The 14,352-nt window shown below is 49.2% G+C and overlaps 1 protein-coding gene across 6 annotated transcripts in view; it reads right to left on the reverse strand.

The window, feature by feature from the left end:
- Nucleotides 1-14,352, reverse strand: part of ARHGAP22 (Rho GTPase activating protein 22) — a 347,339-nt gene that overhangs the window by 106,592 nt on the left and 226,395 nt on the right. The gene's annotated exons all lie outside the window — the stretch shown is intronic.

Raw genomic sequence — 14,352 nt, forward strand, 5'->3', positions numbered from 1 at the left:
GGAGGGGTGGATGACATCAGGTCTGAGAAGTGTAAAAATTAAGCCTATTAACCACCTCTTGTCTACAGTGGAAAACATGCCACCATAACATGCCATGACACTGGGGTACCTAGGGCTCTTTGTTCCTAGCAATCTCTCCATGCAGGAAGGGATATCAAATGATTACAGGACATAGCCGAGAAACAGTCGACTGAGGTTCAATTTCTGACTTTGCCAGTTTGCTCTGTGTGCATCTTCATGCCTCAGTTTCTTCATCTTTAAAATGGAAATAATACTGCTGCCCCAACTCATGGGTTTGCTGTGTTGTTTAGTTCATTTATCTTCATGAAAGCTTTGGGAATCTTTGGTGCTACTGGAGTACAAATCATTAACAATAAATCCATGGGGTTTACTCTCCATCATGTCATTTGTTTCCATCCAACATCTAACCCTCTAAATAAAAGGCCACTTACATGCTTTTTTTGTCCTCTCTCAACCTAAGTCCTTTATCTTAAAATCTAAAAGACTGAAGCTTTATTCTCACCATCCCCCCATGGACACTCAAACCGTCTCTTTCTAGAAAAAAGGGACAGTACATGTTTCTCCCTCCCACAACCCACCCCATCCATCTACCTGGTACTCACTAGACCTAATGGCCTCTCCCTGGGACACAACATCCTCCTCATAGCTTCAGTCACAGAATAAATGTCAGCTCCAAGGAGAGGCAAGGTAGCCATGGGATTGATTGTGATCTAGAGCATGTCTTTTAACTTCTCTGGTCCTCAGTTTCCTACCTATCAGAATAAGCAGACTAATACTGTCCTGTCTTCATGAAATACCACTTCTTGGGCTCTTTGCTGAAAAGTACTATATAAATGCTAAGGATTTCCAAGGACAGAGATTCCACAACTGCTCTAGGCAGCCTGTTCCAATGCTTAACCACCCTCATCATCAGAAAGTTCTTCATAATTTCCAAACTACATTTCCTCCACTGCAGTCTGTGACTGTTGGCTACAAATGTCCAACTCGGGATCCTTAAAATTCTGGTGTATTAGGTGGATTGAAGCACTGTAATGAAGTTAAATCATAAATCTTGGGGCTGGTCCCCCCCCCCACACACACACATGCACACACACAGTAGCAAGCTACAAGAGTCAGGTATACCAATCCCACAGGTGCTGGAGTCTGCAGTCGAGGCTTCTTTCAGCGTGGTGTTATCTTCCAGAAGGGGGTCGCCGGCTAGTCCTTCTGGCTGGACAGGTCGGGTGCTGGTCAAGTTGGAGATCAAAAGGGCACCGCTGAGGGTCACTTTTCACTGCTTTTTATTTGTCCTTGGCAGACTTTGGTGACTCCCCAGTTTTCAGGTTGGCCCAATCCAGGGGTTGTTGACCCTCGTGGGACTTCCCCCTCGGTGGCTACTGAATGGCATCTGTCAGCCCCAGGGGTCGTCTGCATGTACATGCAGGTTTGGGAGTCCATTGATGAATTTTGAATAGGGCTTTGGGAGAAGTCGATCTGGAGATATTCAGCCCAAAAGTTGGTCCCCGGCATTGATTAACTCAGGCCAGGGCTTCTAGCCCTTGATCAGTGATGTTTAGAGATGTTCTGGTTGCTACACTGTCTTCTATTGATTTCTTCCCTTGGTTGATCTGCAGTTTCCTTAGGTGTTAATTGCTGCCTGCTACTGTGTTACACATTCAATCACTGATTCACTCGCTCTTTCAGGGGCCTGCCTGATACAGGGAAGCGGCAGTTTGACTCCTGCCCTTGTTAACATTGTTACTAAACACATTTATAGTTGAATGTTGAAAGGTGAGGAGTATAAAATATAAGCTACAAATGCCATGGCACACAAATAGATAAAAATGCCAAAATACACGGGGAGATACAAAATGCACACATACAAATTTTAAAACACAATTCCTTATCTTAAAGTGAAAGAAAAAGGAAGGAAGAAAAGGTAGAAGAGGAAAAACATATTCAAAGGGGGGAGAGCAAATGCAGGCAAGAGGAAAAGGGGGCTTTCTTCTACATGACCATTGTTCCTAGTCCTGGCCCCCACAGCCACAGAGTCTATTCCCATCTCCTTTATAATCACCCTTGAGGTATTTGAAGATTGGTAATAAATCCCTCCTCAGTCTTCACTTCTCCACACTAAATAATCCTAGTTCTTCCAACCTTTCCTTGAATGCAGAGGTACAGCAGGGCAGCTCCACTCCAGGGGCAGCCATGACCCACCAGGCAGTACTAGCAGCCACTGTGCTGACAGCGGTGTGATCAGTCACCGCTGCAGCAGTAGCTGTTTTTGAGCCCCCCTACAAATGTAGCACCTGTGGCTGTTTCCTTGGTAACCCTCAATCCCCAGTTATGCTGCTGCTTGTATGCCATGTTTCTCAGGCTTCAAAACATGTTGTCACTCTCCTCTGGACTCTTTCTAAAATGTCCACATACTTCTTGAAGTGTGGGGCCCAAACGTGGAAACAGCGCTCCAGGTGCGGTCTCACTATCTGTGAATAGAGTAGAAGGATCACTTCCCTTGATTTGCAAGTGACACTCCTGTTAAGACAACCCAGTATGCTGCTGGCCTTTTTTGTAACAAAACCACACCGTTGGTTCATATTCAGCTTACATGCCTCTGTAACCCTTTGGTTCTTTTCTGCAGTACTCCAGCCTAGTCGATCATTCCCAAGTCTGTATGTATATGTAGTTATTCTGTCATGAGTGTAGGACTTTGCATTTATCCTTGTTGAATTTTATCTGGTTGACTGCAGACCATTTTTCCAGTTTATTCAGGACATTCTGTATATTTGCTCTGCCCTCCAGAGTATCTGCAACTCTACCCAACTTGGTATCATCTGCAAATTTGCTAAGAGTACACTCAGTCCCATCATCAAAAACATGAATGAAAATATCAAACAGACCCCCAGGGACCCCCACTTAATGTCTCTTCCCTACTAGACATTGAGCCTTTGATGACCGAACTATGCTGAATTTAGACCAAGCACTTGGAGGTGGAAGCATCTGGTAGCTATTATCAAACTCAACAGCCAAAATCACCCTAAAGACCCTTCTATCCAGAGTGGAAAGGCAGAAGATCTGTTGGAAGCCACTCTCAAACACAGCACAAATTCCATATAACCCATTTATTTGGATACTCATTACAGAAGCAGGCAGCTAATGCTAGCCCTTTGGATCTGTTTGCTCTTCTTATGTATTATATACCAAAATCAAGTTTCAGGATCTCAGGAAAAACCTTGTGGTGAGAAATTTAAATATATTCCTGTTGTTTCAGCATATCTTCCTGATGTTTCAGCAGGATCCTGAGTCTGGGGGAGCCTGAAGTGCTTAAGATGGATTTATTGTCCCTACACTTATAGGACAGACTATCCTGGAACAGAGCATTAGTTTAGGCAGAATCCCACAACTAGTGGCAGCCCACTGTCCCCCGCTTCCCAGATGAAAAATCCAGCCTTTCATTATTAGACACATCTCACAACACCCATTGTGTTAAGATCAGATCATATGCAACAATGGTAATGTCTCCCTTAGGACTAATGAAGATACTGAGATGTGTGCTGGACTGAGGTTGTCTATTAGTCTATCAGTCTTCCTGTACCAGTTTTAAACTGGGAGCTACCCTAGTTCCCCACTTTGCTTCTTCGTACGTAAAGACTGACCCAAGACCTTCAGCCACAATGGCTTTTATCTTAGACAAGAATAACTAACAATAAAGTTTTTTTCTGAAAGAGCAACATGCATGCATCTGCCTTAAGCTCTAAGAACAGGATGTCTGATGAACTTTGTACATAAACACTAGTTGCTTAGAAATTTAAAAGTATAGTACACCTCTTTCCCCAAAAGCACCAGTTTCATAGCCACATAAAAACAATACACACAATCCATTGACAGCATTTCCAGGCTCTTTATCACTGAAATAAAGGAGCTCCCCACAAAGTTATTTTTAAGTATTTTTATCTCACTGCGTCATTGTGCTGTCATGCAGTACTACTATCTCAGCTATACAGAGGGAAGACTGAGGATGAAGTTACATGTTCCACCTAGACTAGGCACTTAAAATGTGAGGGTCTGCACTTTCAAGCTTGTTAACTCAAGCTAAGTGTCCTCTGAGTATCTCTAAGTTCCACCATTTCAGGCAAGGGTTAACCCTGGGCCATGCTCAGGGTTAGGGTAAGGGTTAGGGTTAGCTCATGTTAGGGTAACTTCAGTCTTCTCTATGGAGATAAAATGAGCAACTTACAGTCCTCCAGCATCCCAGGGTACATCATTCCCAGCCCCAGCCACGCCCCCCCAGGTTAATGCCCAGGTGTCCTAGGTCCTAGCTTCAGTGGCAAGTCAGGGCTGTGCAGGCAAGAAACAGTTCTAACCCTTAGGCTAAGGACAGACAGTCAAAAAGCCTGAGGGTGAATTGATTATGTCTTTGTAGGTTAGTCTAGGCTTTAAAGATTGAACCAATAAGCAAATGAACAGACATTCACTTTTTTTAAGGAAATGCAGCCACATTCCTGGACAATGACCCGCACATCACAACAAGGGACATGCTCAGCTGGGATGGGCTTCACCTGTCCCCCAAAGGTAAGCGTGTGTTTTCTACTAGGTTGGCGGATCTCCTCCGGCGGGCTTTAAACTAGGCTCGTCGGGGGGAGGGGAGTACAAGGACAGGGGAAGCTGTGGACCACCAAACCATGTGGCACCCACAAGGACAGCCCAGCCTGAAGAAGGAGAACATTGGAAACCTGAAAGCCATGGGGAGACCAGCACTACAGAACAGGTAAGAAACAAGAAGGTAAGAAACAATGGGCCCCTTGGGACTCGGAGCGGGGGGGGCAGCAAAGGCACCAGTCGCAGGGCTCAAGTGCCTATATACTAATGCTAGGAGCATGGGGAACAAGCAGGATGAATTAGCACTCCTGCTTGCACTAAACACCTATGACTTAGTGGGGCTAACAGAGACCTGGTGGGATTCATCCCATGACTGGGCGGTACATATTGAGGGCTATAGATTGTATAGAAAGGACAGGTCGGGGAAGAAAGGGGGGGGGGGGTTGCACTTTATGTCAGTGAGCAATATACATCAACCCTCATCAAGACAGAATCCAAGGTTGAGGAAGTAGAAGGATTGTGGGTTAGGCTACATGGGGGGCAAGGAGAAAGGGATTTGGTGGTAGGGGTCTGCTACAGACCCCCACACCAAGGGGAAGAAATAGATGCGGGGCTCCTGAGGCAACTCTCGGAGACCATAAAAGCTAAAGAGGTGGTGGTCATGGGGGACCTAAACTACCCGGACATCTGCTGGGAGACGCAGACAGCAAGGTCCCATCGCTCACGCAGGTTTCTAACCTGTATACAGGACCTCCACCTGACACAGGAGGTGCGCCAGCCAGTGAGCAAGCCCTCACTGCTTCAGCTAGGGAGCAGATGGGTGGGGCCAGCCCTGCTCTGTGGAGCAGACAAAGCAGCCCAGCTCAGGGCTGCAAAATGCTGGGATGCTGGGAGACTCTGATTTAACCTGAACCAGGAAGACATCTGGGACAGAAGTTTCATAAACTGGTTTGAACCAGATCAGTTAAGTCTCAACAGATTGACTTTTATTAGTAAATGAACATTCAACCAGATTGATCTTAAACCAGTTTCAGCCATTTTGAAACTGGTTTATGTGCACTGAACTTCTATTCTTTAATAGGTTTAAACCAGTTTCTAATCACTTAAACTGGCGTATGTGTAACTTCTGTCCCTAGCCTTCATGTGTAACTGCTCACAGCACATTCTAACATTACCACTCCTTACCATTCCACAGATTTAGCATGGTCTAAGTGTAACGTGGCACTGAAAGACAAAGTGATTTGCCAAGGTTACACCAGGGGTCACTGGCAAGGGGGGTCCTGAACTCTGCATGATTCGCTTGCCCCTAGTCCAATTCACTTGCAGATGCTCCCAGTGTTAGAAGAGGCACAGTGTTACAGGATCCTATAGACATCTGAATATTCCTGTGCTCCATATTTGGATCAGTCCCTTGCTTAGCACCATCACTCTATGTGAGAAGCACAGATCTTTGTGGGTAATATCTTAGCACTACCATCACTCTAAGCCAGGGGTGGGCAATTATTTGGGCCCGCAGGGAGTTTGGTGAGCTGTAGTGGGCCAGGTCAGCCTCCCCGCACCTCCCCTGACCGAAAGCTCACCAAAACCCACTATGTGGGATGGGACCACAGGCATGCAGGGAGCAGTGTTCAGGAGCAAGATAGGCAGGAGAGGCTGGGATGGGTCACCGAGTGGTGACAGTGCAGGGCTAGGGTTGGGTAGGGTGACCACCCATCTCTAATTGGGTAGCACAGTCTCAGAATGGGAATCTCAAGTCCCAGTCCCAGGCTGCATGACACCAGGACAGCATTTGTCCTGGATTCGCAATGTTGCACAGGGATCTCGGTTTTCTGTTCTCTGCAGAAAAACACAGGAAACAGTGAGTTGACAGGCTGACAGCATTTGAGCCTGCAAGGGGCTGCTTGAGGCTGATGGAAGTGGGACGCAAGGGGCACCACGTGCATGTGCATGCCTGCACACATGCACGTAGCCAGCAAGACAGCCCCAGGCAGCATGGACAGCAGATGCCTGCAGGTAAGTCCATGGGGGGGGGAGGGGGGGGCGAGACATGGAAGAGGGGGCAGATTGAGGCCTCCATGGAGAGAAAGGGAGGGAGTGGGCCAGGGTTGGCAGCTGGGGCTGGGGGTGCTACCCAAATGACACAGTGTATGGGACCCAGGATCGGAGTGGGAATGCAGAGCTGTGGGGCACGGCTGGGGCACAGGCCGGAGTCACAGGTGGCTCGTGACAGGGTCAGCTCTCCACCTCTGTGCACACTCCCAAGGGGCATGGGGGGCATGGTGCCCCTCAGGCTTGTTTGCAGGGTGGGAGCAGATGCAGGCTGCCTGCTGCAGGCTTGGACCTTCACACCCTGCTGCGCTCCCCCTGGGGCCTCCATGGCCCAGTGGTTGGGACCTGGCACAGAAAGGTGGAGAAGTTTGGTGCTTCCCTACCCTTGGGAGCCTTGCATTAGCTGCACCGCTATGGTGAGGCACCCCCTGTCCACCTGGCAGCAGCAGAGGCAATGCCAGCAGCACAGAGCTGTGCCCCCCACTGCTGCCAGGCAGGCAGAGAGTGCCTCGCCATGGCAGTATGGGGCTCCTGGGGGCAGGGCAGCAGGATGGGAAGCCCCATGCCCTCACCCCCCACAGGCTTGGCTCAGCTCTGCTCCAGCTGTGCTGCTGGGGGGGAGGGGGTGGAAGAGGTAGGCTTGTGTCCCACCTTTCCATTTTTAAAAGGTGGTCACCCTAGGGCTGGGGCCAGGGCAGAGCCACGATCTGCTGCCCTCAAGTCCCTGCAACAGGTGCTGGTTTTGTGGCCAGGGTCGTGCAGGGAGCAGATCGTGGCTCTGCTCTGGCCCCACACTGTCATTGCCCCAAGATCCTGGCCCCGACCCCAGACACAGCTCCTTGCCCAGCCCTGGCCCCATCCCATCTCATCCCATCCCATCCCATCACATCCCATCCTGACCTGGCCGTGCGCCCATCGCCCGTAGCTCCCAGTTGGTCTCCATGGAGACCCTGGGGTCGCAGGGTAGTAACAGTGTAGGGCTGCTGAGGCAGAGCCCTGGTTCTGTGGGCAAGGATGTGCAGGGAGCAGATGGCAGCTCTGCCCCAGCCCCACACTGTCATCACCCCCCAAGCCCAGTCTCCCTGGATATAGGCTGGGAGCCACATAGGCAAGGTGTGCAGACAGGGATGGGTCTGTAGCTAGGTGGGAAGCTGCAACCAGGGCCGGGACCGGGATCTTGGGGCAGTGACAATGGGCACAATCCACTCCCCGCATGCCCCTGCTCATGGAAATGGACTTTGTCAAGGAAGCATGTGGACAGTGGATCGCAGCTCTGCCGCGGGCCTGTGCCCAGGCCTGGCCCCATGTTGTCTTGCATGCCCATTTTGCTCCTGGATGTGGCTCCCCACCCACCTGTGGCCCCATCCCAGCCGTCTACAGGGGCACCCTGCCCACACAGATCCCATCTCCGGCAGTGGGTGTGGGGCAGATGGGCCAGGATGCCTGGGCAGCAGGGCCCGGTCTAGCAGGTGCAACACCTCGAAGGAACTGTCACCACCAATGCTGCCAAGAAATGGGGTCCAGCTGCTGTGCTGCTCCAGCCCCAATGTGCACCTGGGGGCAGCGGGACTGGCCACATGCACCACAGCCCAGGCTGCCCCTGACCCCATGCCTGGACCAGGTGGGACCGAGGGACCTACTGCAAGCCAGACAAAATCCCTCATCAGGATGGCCCACAGGATGTATTTTGCCCATCCCTGCTTTCAGCACTTTCATTAATAAAGCCCCATCAGCCCTTCATTTTTGAGTCACCACTCCTTGCACCCCACTTCACAGATAGAAAAACAACAGCATGAAAGAGTGTCATTATTTGCCTCCAGTTACTCAGCAGGTTACTAGTTGAGCTATTAACCCCATATAGAAATCCTAATGTTAACAGCTAGCACTTACATAGCATTTGTTTTGCTAGATTGTAACATGCTTTAAAAAGGAAATCAGCTGTATTAATCCTATTTTACAGGTGGGGATATTGAGGCATTGGGAGGGACAGTGACATTGCTCAGGATCATCTAGTAAGATAGCAGTAGAGCTAAAAAGCACTAAGGTCTTCACACTTCCATGCTCTACCCACTTGGCAGTATTGTGCCCTAGTCCCCATTGTCCATGAAGCAGTCACCACTCAAGAGTACTCTACTGCCTTAGAGGATGGAGAAGTGGGCATCGTTAGATATCAAGATTGTTGCTGTCTATTCTGGACAGCCCCACTGGTCACATGTCAGAATGTCTCACTGAAATAGAGCACTGGGCTGTTTCTTGTGTCATTTCCACCTCTGCAAAGTCAGTGTGAAACTAAAGGTTCCAGACAGAGGGAAACCCAGCCTGGTGCTTTTTCAGCTGAGCATGCTCTGTGCAGGGTCCATGTGAATCCCCTCTCTGCCTCATACCCCCTCCAATGCAACTTCAGGATGCAAAGGAGCTTCAAAGGAAAGGGGAGGAGCAAAGGCAAGAAGGAAAGACAAACTCCCCTCTGTCACCCAGCAACAAGGTGTTTATAGGCCAGCAGAGAGAGGGGGAAAACAGGAGTTATTTCTGAAGCCTGAGAAGCTGAACCCACGAATAGGAAAAGAGCCTTTTAAGCAGGATGACTGGTAAATGAACGATGTACTTGACAGGGTACAGGGATAATGGCACAATGCTGTGGGAAAGCTGCTGTGCTAAGCCAGCCCTGAGACAAGGATACAAGACGATTGCTCTCACATCATCTGGCAGCCATACCTTGCTGAATGGAATGAACACACAGGGGAGGCAGAGGGAATGCTCATTTGTAAAGATTTCTCACCTCCCAAAATAATAATTAATAATGAATTAGCATTTTATAGTTGCAACTGATTTTGTGGATTCCTTTCATCTTATTTGCCTCCAGTGTAATCTTGACAATGTGCTCCCTGTATTAAGCATGATATTTAAAATGCAATTGTATTGATGGAACAAAGGAATTCTAGATCCCATTAAAAAACCCATGCACCCCTGCCGCTACAGAATACTTCAGCAAAGGCTCAATCTAAATACATCCATACTACACGCTTGCAAAAACCCACTTGTCTAGGACAAGTAAAAGAACTTGAAAGGTAAGTAAAATTAGAGACAAACACATACACAATATTATATATACTTACAGTAAAATCTCATTAATTCAGAACACAGGGAACTAAGAAATACCAACTTTGAAATAAGTGGGCTTGAAATAAATGTACCAATAGTAATCTGCATGGATGCAAATTACTATGGGCACGTACAGCCTTAGTTCACCCATGTGCAGACCTTACTAACTGATAAGAACAAAGTGAGAGGTTATCCCTGTTACTAATTAAGCAGATTTCATGGGATATAGCACAAGAAGTTCCCAATGTGGACCAGCTGCAATGATCTAGGGGCCCTTTTTCTGCTTAGATCACTCCAAGTGCAGAGCTATCCCTTCAAACTACAACCCCCTGATCCTGCTAATCCCCCCTCCCCCCTGGGGACCTGCCATCTCTGGTCCCACAAAACTGCCCCCAATCCTGCTCCCAATTGTGCATGTAGCTGGGACTGCTTGGCCTTTTGGCTAAGATCAAGTGGTGTCCGACACCATCCGCTGGTCCTGCAACATCTACATCAAACACAACATGGGCCAGCGCCAGTATGCCAACCCCATCAGACTGACCGCCACTAGACTGAACCCCCTCTGCACCTGATGGACTTTGAGAGCTATTCTCAACCACGGGATACTCCACCCCACCCAGCAAGGACTCCCGCAATAGGACTCCATGGACTGAGTGACTTCGTTGTTCAACTCACCCCCTCCACCATTGCAGACCTATGTACAGGTTTGTTTTTAACTATCTTCTTTTCTGTCTCAGTGTCATGACCCCCAACCCTCCTCTACCCCACCCCACCCCCCACCTTTGGGCTTAGACAACTAACACTGTATTTATGTAACCTATTGCATTCCCTTCCTCACCCCCATCCCTCTTATATTAGTCCCTCACTTGGGCACTCTGTATTTCCCTTATGGCCTTGTCATTCTTGTTCTATGATGCTTAATAAAGTTAAATCTGTTCAGGGGAGACACCATGACCAACAAGGTGGCTTTCCTAGTTGCAGGGGAAGACCACTTTCTTGGCAGGGGGCAGTACCCTGTCTGAGGTAATGCATAGATAGCCTCCCACTTTCACTTCCAGTGGGAAGATCTTGGCTATATGCTGACTTCATGGAAATGAGACATTCTTCCTTAATTTGCTCCTTCAGTCATATGATTGAGGGCCAGCAAATCTCAGGGGCATCCAAACCCCAAGTCTCCGGGCTTGGGACTGTAAGTAGGACACCTGCCAAAGGATTTGGAAGCATTTGAAGCCCCAGGTGGGGTGCAGGATGCTTGCCGGTAGCAGGGCCACATATGGTTCTTGAATAATTCACAGATTTGGAATTGATTTGGCTTGGAATATGAAAAATTTTCCTTAAAAAAAAGAAAAAAAAGTAGCTGGGGCTGCTGCCCCCACCTCCTGCCCCTGCAGACTCTCCTGTACCCTAGCACAATGTTTCCCAACCTTTTCTGTCCCACAACACACTTACACAGCCTTTTCCATCCCACGGCACACCAGCGGAGCGGGGTGGGGGCAGTATCAGCATGGGGCTGGCCAGGGTGCAGTGGCAGCATGGGCCGGCGATGACAGCACTGGCTGTACCCACGCCCTGCTGGAGCCATGCTCCTCGATTCTGTGGCACACCTGGACATGTCTGATGGCACACCACCATGCCACAGTGCACCAATCTGGAAACGCTGCCTTAGCACTTACTGTCCTGAGCCCTGACTGCTCCATGTGCTCCTCCCCACTTGGGCACTCCCAGCTCCAGGGATTTCTGTGGCTTGGAGGTCCCCAGGCCTGTTGTGTGCTGCCTGCAGAGGCAGGTCCCTGTGCCCTCCTGGCACCCTTATACTGCAGGGCAGGGGATATACAGTCCCCGCCCTCCCTCAGGCCATCACTTGCCTGGTTCTTATTGTATGATGCTCCCCACTGGAACTGTGCTGTGGTCCATACATAGCCCCAAAAACAGCAGTTTGGTACAACTGGGGGTTGGCACGATTGAGAGCAGTTTGGAGTAATCAGGAATTGGCCTGGGAGTGCCTAAGGGGCAGGGGCATGCAGAACAGCCGGGGCTCGAGACAGCAAGTCTGCAGAAGCAGGAGGTCGGGGCAGCAGTCCCAGCTAAATGCACAACTGGGGGCAGAATGAGGGGTTGGTGAGATCGGGAGCAGTTTTGCAGGATTGGGGATGTTTGGTGGGGTCAAGAGCAGTAGGGTTTGGCAGGACAGTTGTGCACTTAGATTCATCTAGGCAGAAGGGCCCCTAGATCATTACTGCAGGTCTACGTTAGAAACTCCTTGTGCTACATCCCGTTAAATGTACTTAATTAACCACTGGGATAACTCCTCACTTTGTTTTTATCAGTTTGTAAGGTCTACACATGGATGAACTAAGTTTGCACATCCCCATAGTAATGTAGATACATGCAAATTACTACCAAACCCGTTTACAGTATTTAAGTCAGTGTTTTTTGGTTCCTTCGTTTCAAATTAATGAGGTTTTCCTGGTTCAAGAAACCAGCTTTGAATTTCAAAATAGACATATTTTGGATTATCCATATGGAAAAGCATACAAAAGCCTATCCTTTCAGCTGGGGATTGACAATAGCTTCAAAATGTCCAACAGCATCTGATGTCAAAGTAAAGAAGGTTTACTCTGTGTGTCTGTATATACATACATAGATGGCACACACACACACATATATACATATATTCTAATATATTAAGAGCCTTGGTCTGTCTGTCTCTCTATCCCTAACACTTTATTTACACTCTGATTGGTTGTGTGAAACCAACCAGAGCATTCCAGACAGGAGGTGGCGGCATGGCAGAGTGCTGCCATGATGGTGGGGACAGAGCGGACCAGCGCCGCTGGCCTTGCCCCCCCGCCCTGTTCCCTGGAGGTGGCAGCAGCATGGGGTGCTGGCCGAGCGGGATGGAAGGGACGGCAAAGCAAGCTTCCTGCCCCCCCTGCTCCTGGGAGGCGGCAGCGCAGGGTGCTGGTGGCACAGCACTGGCCTTGCCTTGCTGTTCTGGCCTTGCTGCCACCAGGTCTCAACAAAAGCTGGCAGGGAGGGGGAGGCAGCAGGGAGGATGGGGGGAAGGGAAGCAGGAATGGGGGGGGCACAGTGGCGCTGTCCCGCCACCGGGCCCTAAGAACAGCTGGGAGGAAGAGTGGGGAGCTGGGGTGGGGGGGAGGGAAGAGGGCTGCATGCTCCTGGACGCACAGTGGCTGCAGTACAGGGCGCTGGGTGGCTTTTGTTCCTTAGAATCACAGAACCATATAAAAGCAGAGGTGGAAGGGACTGGCCAAAACCCTGCTTGAGGCAGGATCATCCCTATCCAAACTATCCCATACAGCTTGTGTAACCTATTCCGAAAACTACGTAGTTAACTGTATCACACAAGTACAAGGCTTACTGCCCGAAGACACAAAAGTACCCTAAACTGCCACAGGTAAACACGGGGAGGACAGCAGAAAATTCTCATGCTGCCACAAAGGCTGTTTAAATGCACTTCAGAAATCCATGGAAGAGTGCCACCCCTGAAACCCCCCCACAGCCCATACCAATCTGACCATGGGGTACAATTACTCCTGATCCCAAATGTGGCAATTGGTCCTGCTGTAAACTGAGGAGTAAGACCCTCAAATCCAGAACCTCCAGGTTTAGTTCCAGAAGGAGCACTGGCATGCCTCTGTCAAAATCCACAGCCTTGGCTCCAGCCAACAGTCAATGCTCTGAGGAAGGCAAAAAAAAAAAAAGTCTCAGATACCAGTAGCAACAGGAAGGGAGAAAATTCCTTTCTGGCCACATGTGTCAATCAGCAAAGCCCAGAAGCATGGGAACAGCCAAACACCTTCTATTCCGCTCTGCAATCTGGGGACAGCAAGCTTAATTCCACACATTGCATCCTCTTACTGTCCAGCCAGAACTCCTTTTTCTGTATCTCCTCCATAGACTTATTCCAGTTCCTTTAATCTTCTTTCATAATTAATCCAGTTGCAGAGCTCTGCTTCCCTCTTCTACTGATGAGTGTGATCCTCTCCAGTATCTACCTCTTTAGGCAGCAGAGCTCTTCTCGCTACCTCCCAGCAATCCATCTCCTGCTCTTTATACTCTGGACATAACTACTCCTAGATCATCCCTGAGCAATGCTTATCCAATCCCTTCTTGAAAACCTCCAGTGACAGAAACTGCCTAGACTTCCCTAGACAGTCTGTTCCATTGTCTTACTGTTCTAACAGTGACAAAGGTTTTCTTGATAGTCAATTTAAACCAACTTTACTGTAACCTCAAGGCACTGCAGCAATGGGAAAAGGTCTTCTCCCTCCACTTTGTGGAATCCCTTCAGATATGTGAAGGCCACTATCAAAGGTGCTTTGAGATGGGACCACCATCATGTGCCCTCTCAAAGCACCTTTTCTGCAAGCAGAAACATGCCTATTTCTTTCAGTCTCTTCCCCTATGACTTGCCTCCCAAGCCCTTTATTATTTTTGTTTCCTGCCTCAGGACCCTCCAACTTCTCCATGTCCATTTTTAAAATTGGAACCCCAGACTGCACATAATACTTTAGATGGGGCCCAGCCAATGCTGAGTAAAGAGGCACTATCACCTCCCATGACTTGCAGCCCAAAACG

This window comes from Alligator mississippiensis, chromosome 6 (genome assembly GCF_030867095.1).
Source record: "Alligator mississippiensis isolate rAllMis1 chromosome 6, rAllMis1, whole genome shotgun sequence".
NCBI lineage: Eukaryota > Metazoa > Chordata > Crocodylia > Alligatoridae > Alligator > Alligator mississippiensis.